The sequence below is a fragment of the Glycine soja genome, chromosome 4, assembly GCF_004193775.1.
Source record: "Glycine soja cultivar W05 chromosome 4, ASM419377v2, whole genome shotgun sequence".
NCBI classification, from domain to species: domain Eukaryota; kingdom Viridiplantae; phylum Streptophyta; class Magnoliopsida; order Fabales; family Fabaceae; genus Glycine; species Glycine soja.
In genome coordinates, this window is record NC_041005.1 from 39,265,170 (window position 1) to 39,271,594 (window position 6,425).

At 31.9% G+C, this 6,425-nt stretch overlaps 1 non-coding gene across 1 annotated transcript; it reads left to right on the plus strand.

Moving 5' to 3' along the window:
* The first annotated feature begins 5,114 nt into the window (after positions 1 to 5,114).
* On the plus strand, positions 5,115 to 5,186 carry TRNAT-CGU. Its single transcript has one exon. It is a non-coding gene; the product is annotated as a tRNA-Thr (tRNA).
* Positions 5,187 to 6,425: the final 1,239 nt, after the last annotated feature.

Here is a 6,425-nt window from a genome sequence, read left to right on the forward strand (position 1 = left end):
TGTAGTTTGTGATATGGTGTCTCCTAACACATTAATTTAAAGGGAATGATGTATATCAATAATGCCAACACAAGAAAATAATAAAAGAACAAAATTAAAATATTATTATACTTACAATTTGCTTACACACTTGTTTAACATTTTCATTATCAACCACTCCTAACTTATTTACACGTGCACTTTTCCACAAATCATGGCGAGACATGGATGTGTCCTTCAATCCTATCTCCTTCAACTATATATTGATAAATTAAGGAGCTGTTTGAAAATAATTTATAACATCTTGTACTTTATATTTATGCAAACTTACTATCTTTTGCTTAAGGCGTGAGTAACCCATGCACACTTTTCTATAAGGGTAATTAGGATTCAATGCTTTGTGTCAATTTTGAGAGCTTAGCATCTATTTAGGCACATAAAAATAATATGAATACAAAGTATTAAGATAATTAATACTATACTTTAAATGACTAACCTTACCTTAAATTTGTTGCATTGACGTTTAGCAACAAAAGCTTTCCATTGCTCCTTGGATATGAATGGAAACATCTGTGGAGGATGCTCATTAACACTACCATTTTATCATAAAAATTATTCTTCTTTAAGTAGGTTTTAAAATTTCTACAAAGTTTGTCTGCTTCTTTAAGAACCCATGTTTGACAACTATCATCAACAATGAATGTTGTCTGCAAAAGTGATCTTAATTAAGTATGTTTGTATGAGAATTATAAAATATGGTGAGTATAATACTTGTATATCCTTTCAAATATTTTCTTTCACTACTTTCAATGTTGGTGATTTTCGATTATCACATGTAATTGACACTACTTGTCGAGAAATGGCGCCAATATAACTCATAAACATATCACTATTAGGGTCAATTGGTTGACCCCTTTCATTCCATCCAACCTAATAATAATGATAGAATAATAAATTTAATATATCAAATAGAAATCAATGTAAGTAAAGATATTTTTTTTGTAAGTATAGTACCTTAAATGTTATTCCCTTATTTCTTAGATGAACAACTTTCTCCATAGTGGTCATCCCACATTTAATAACGTTTTCATTGGTACTGAGAGCATCATCACTAGATGCCATTTAGCTATAACAAAGAAATAGTAAAATGTTAATTCACGAGAAGAGATATAAGCGCAATGAATTAAGAGCACTATACATGATACTGAATATCAATAGAAAAATTCTTACTAAGTTAACTAAATATTTTTTTTTCCTTGGATTAAGATTTGTCTTTCCTTTCTTGACACGAAATGATGGATTGATCCAAATTCCATTATCATGATCATTTTTCATATAGAAACCATCATCTATACTTGGATCAATTTCAAGGGACTATGATGTTCCTAAGAAAATATCATCCTCAACATTGGTATCTCCATGATCTTGTCTATGAAATTCATTTAATTTGTTATTCAACAACACAATGGGCCATTTCTCTTTAGCAGAATTAGTGAAGTAGAATACTTGTTGAGCTTGTGATGCTAGAATAAAAGACTCATCCTTATACCCTTCCTTATTGAGATCCACCCGCATGAACCCTAACTCATCAATTTGAACCCCGTTATTGTTGTCTAACCACTTACAACCAAACATAGGCAATCGAAAAATGATATAATCCAACTCCCATATGCGTTCAATGACCCCAAGTATGACATATTTTCATACATAGGGCTTTTGTCTTTGGCACTTGACCTATGCATTGATTCAACTACAAGAGTCACACCATTATTTTGCATTGTATTTTGATCATCATGGTCTTTTGTGTAGAATGCATTCTCATTAATTAGATAACCAATGTAAGAAAGGACATTCACGCTTAGACCATTTTCTAACCATCTCAGTCTATTTGAAATTGAAGACCTATTTGTAGCCAACTTTGCAAAGACTTGTTGTTTCAGCCATGATATGAAACACTCATCGTGTTTTCTTGTTATCCAATTCTCATTCCTATTTTGATTTGAACTTCGAAGTAGTTTCTTATGTCTTTCAACATAAGGCTCAACCTCATCATCACTGTGTAGAACATACAAGTGTGCCTACTTCCATTCTTTCCTTGATATGGTCAATAGTTCATTTCTTCTAATCCCTTTTCCCTATTGTTCTTCCTATGTGACGAGACCTTGGAAGCCCTATGGAATCAACATTGCCTAGGTATTCGGTACAAAATTCAATAGCTTCTTTAACTATGTAGCGCTCAACAACACAACCCTTTGGTCAACTGTAATTTTTTACATATCCTTTTAATATCTTCATGTAACATTTGAACGGATACATCCATCTCATATAGGTTAACCCACACAATTGAGTCTCTCTAACCAGGTGAACAGTCAAATGAACCATTATGTTAAAGAAAGATGGTAGAAAGTACATCTCAAGCTCGCACAATGTCTCGATAATTTCTTTTTGCAATGTCGGCAATTTCCTGGGGTCAATTACTTCACTGCAAATAGCCTTGGAGAAGAAACATAGTTTTGTGATGGTCACCGTCACCTTTTTTGGTAAAATGGAACAGATACCCACTGGTAGTAAATGTTCCATTAGAACATGACAATCATGAGACTTTAGACCTTTTAACTTAGGGTCTTTCATAGATACAAGGGTTCTAATGTTTGAAAAGTATCCCTCTGGAACTTTAACCCCATGAAGAAACTTGCAAAAAGATCTTTTTCTTTTCTTTTCTAGATAGAGTATGAGTTGTAGGAGGTATATATGTACGCTTTCCCTTATTTATTGGTCTCTATTCTTCCCTTATTCCCGTACTTACCATGTTCAACCTCGCATTTATCCCATCTTTACTCTTTCCAAGAACATTGAGTAATGTTCTGATAACACTATCACACACATTTTTTCAATATGCATCACATCAAGAAACTGTCTGACATACAATGACTTTCAGTATGGTAATTCAAACAAAATAGACCTATTCTTCCATCCACTAGTGACAAGCTCACTTGCATGACTTACCAAAATTATTACTTAAATTTTGAATATTTTCCAACAAATTATCACTGATCAATGGCATAAGAGCTCTACATTCCTCTATATTCCCATTGAATGCTTTACTCAACAATCGGTAACAATGTGTCAAGGGTATAAATGTACGATGTCCTTGGAAGACATTTTTTGTACAATGTTCCAATTGCATCCAATATGTACTCTCCTCACATAAAGGGCATGCACATTTTCCTTTGATACTGTATCCTGACATATTACCATATGCTGGAAAATCATTAATTGTCCCAAATAACATAGCCCTCAAAGTGAAGTTCTCCTTGTACTCAGCATACACCTCCACACCTGTATCCCACATTTGTTTCAGGTCTTTAATTAATGGAGCCAAGTATACATCTATATCATTTCTTGGTTGTTTAGGCCCAAAAATTAACATAGACAACATCATGTACTTGCGATTCATGCATAACAATGGAGGTAGATTATAAATGACTAAAATCACTGGCCGTGTGATGTGGGAATTACTTTGAATACCATGTGGGTTCATTCCATCAGGAGACAATGCAAGTTGTAGGTTTCTTGCTTCTTCCCCAAATTTAGAATAATCTTGATCAATTTTAATCCATTGAGGAGAATCTGCTAGGTGATGAAGCATGCCATCTTGAATCCTTTTATTTGAATGTCATGTCAAGTGTTTTGCATCTTTCGCACTACAGGAGATGCGCCTAAATCGAAGGGACTAATTACTAACTATCAGAAGTATAAATGACTTCGATAAGACAACCTTAATTAGGAGAGCAATAAAATTCACAAAAAAAGATTTAGAGAATTCGTCAAGCATGTTGAACAACACACTAAAAATAAAAATAGAAATAAACCAAATACTAATAAGTTTTGTATAGTTAGATGTGTTTCTGTTGAAAGCAATAATTAACAGAAAAGCTAAACATAACAGCACGAGCAGGAATTTCCAAGAGTTCAACACTCCCTAGTCAGATTTGGGTTATTTTAAGTTAATATACCCAGCAGCCACTCCACGAAGTTAGCCTTTAACAAAATAGTGAGCTAACTTAGCAATCAACATTGAAAGCATTGAATCTTGTAATATCAAAGAAAAATATAATATGATGAAGATAATGTCAAAGAGAATAAAAAGGTGTGCAAGAGATACCGAAAAGCTGAAATCTGGGCAGTTAGTTTCTAATCAATCTGATGAGTATCGACTAAACTAATCCCGAGGAAGAAACAAGCTTGAATTGATGGTGGCACTAGGACCAGTAGGTGCCAATATCCGGGTGTTTCACCTAATTTGAGGGTAACAAATATATGAAAAAGAGAAGATGGACAAATCTATGAGAGGAAGGCCAATGTGGCAGAAGCCAATTAGAGAGGGAAAAAAGAAAGAGAAAAAAGATTTAAGGAAGGTTTTGGGAATGAAGGGGAATGTAGAAGCTAAGATTTGTGTGTGGGAAATATTTTTTTTAAAGTTATGTTTGTGCGTAGGTATGTATTATACTCATAAATTATTTTTAATCACGCGTACCTTCAACCAATGAGATATGCACATTATACAATCTATACTAAATATATTTTAATATATCATTTTCTTCATGTTTGTTTCGTTAATCACATTTTTTTAGGCGTGATTGATACTTAAAATGTGCTAATATTAAATAAGGTTATATTCAATCCAGATATGAGTGAAGTATTTCATGATGTTATGTTGATATGTAATATATACATTCGTATTATATTTGCTTTTCCGCAAAGGCTTTCGTCTTACTGTATTATTTTCATTAAACATATATCTTTCCTTTTGTGCAAAAAATATATAACACTAATTAATTTCAAAATAATAATAATTACTGTATTATATTTTTAAAATGAATAAGAAATTGGTACACGCCGACACGGGTTACTTAGTAGTATGTAATAAATTTCTTATTAAAATCTGCCTCCGTAGCATAGTGGTAGTGCGTAAACATACATCTTTCTTTTTCTGCAAAAAATATATAACACTATTTGATTTCAAAATAATAATAATTACTGTATTATATTTTTAAAATGAATAAGAAATTGATAAACGCCGGGGTTACTTAGTAGTGTCTAATACATTTTGGATAATTTTTTTTTAAAAATCTGCCTCCGTAGCATAGTGGTAGTGCGTTCGCTTCGTAAGTGAAAGGTCGCGAGTTCGATCCTCGCCGGGGGCTTTTGTATTCGTTTTCTTTTTTTCCTAATTTTTAAGCTTTTTAGTTTAATCAAACTAACAAACAAAAGTATTGTTACCTTTTACCCTTTGAATTGGGAATTTTATAAAAACTTGTGGATTGGGCTAAGCCAAACAAAAAATTTGTAGATTGGGCTCAACGATAAAAATCTTCATCCTCAAGTAATAAAAACGTTTTTCCTGCCTGATTTGTTTTTGGTAATATAAAAATTACAAACAACAGGAGCTAGCGTAGTCATTAACTCATTATCAATAACGTAAAAAAAAATACAAAAAGAAACTCGTTACAAATGATTTAATGAATATATTCAGTTTTGGAATCTCATATCTTTTAGAAATGGGAGCAGCATAAAATGAGTATCTCCCCACAAAATCTACTCAAGGATGGAAATATGGAGTCATATTGTTGGAAGACGCAGCTCGTTTTTGCTACAAAACATTACCTATTTACCCCTATTAATGTTTCACCAGTTATTGTAATGATTTGGTTCCTAGGTAGGAGACAAGTCAGTCCCTAAACTCATCGAAGCCTCTCATGTTTCACCGGTTCCGTTTGTTCATAAGAGTATTTCTAATACAAGAATTTAATCCGTGCATTCATAACTTTTTTTTCCAGGAGCATAGAGTAAAGGCGTTTCTCAATTCAGAGTCAGAATAAAATGGTTTGTAATTGTGGTGAAAAGTGCACATCGGGGATGAGCCATAGGAAAAATAGGGCATCTTGAAGTCCAACACAAATGAAGATAATGTCTAAATAAATTATATAATTAAAAAAAAATCTTTATCTTATAAGTCAATTTTGTAAAGTTAAGCTAAACTCACGAACCACTCACTTTTTGATATGGTACTTATCACTTATCAAAAGTTGAACTAAACTCGCGAATCACTCACTTTCTGACAGTAATGTATTATTGTTGTTAATCAAATTTTTTTTACACACATAAGAAATCAAATCTAGATTTTCTCATTAAATAAATTATTATTTTTTATATGTAAACATAATATGACCTTACATTACTACGTTATATATTTATGGTTTTTTTACTAGTTAAGTTCTTTATTATTATAATTATCTTTGTCCCTAAGTATAAGACTTTTATTTTATATTTATTTGTCCATTTTTATAAGACAATTGTCTTTTATATTAGTTATTTATTTATCAAAATATCATTTATTACTTTGCAATAAGTGTTTTAAATAAAAAATATAAATGCACTCTCTC